This window comes from Acanthisitta chloris, unplaced genomic scaffold (assembly GCF_000695815.1).
Source record: "Acanthisitta chloris isolate BGI_N310 unplaced genomic scaffold, ASM69581v1 scaffold2239, whole genome shotgun sequence".
In the NCBI taxonomy this organism is placed as follows: Eukaryota; Metazoa; Chordata; class Aves; order Passeriformes; family Acanthisittidae; genus Acanthisitta; species Acanthisitta chloris.
In genome coordinates, this window is record NW_008689694.1 from 4358 (window position 1) to 4622 (window position 265).

The window sequence follows — 265 nt, forward strand, 5'->3', positions numbered from 1 at the left end:
TCAGCAGGACAGTGTGACATGCCTTTCTCAGGATAGGAGAAGCAGAGACTCCTTGACACAGCCCAGCTCTGAGGTGCCTCCACCCCCAGAACTCCTGCACTAAGGGACAAAATAGGAAGGGGGGGTGAAGGTGCAGGGCAGGTGAGCAGCTCCAGCTTTCTCCTGGGCAGCTCTAGGAAAGAGCTGCCTCCTCCTCCTCCTCAGACTGTGTGCTGGGGCAGGACGATGCTGTGGGTGGGATGGTGGCTGTGTGGGGTTTGTAGTC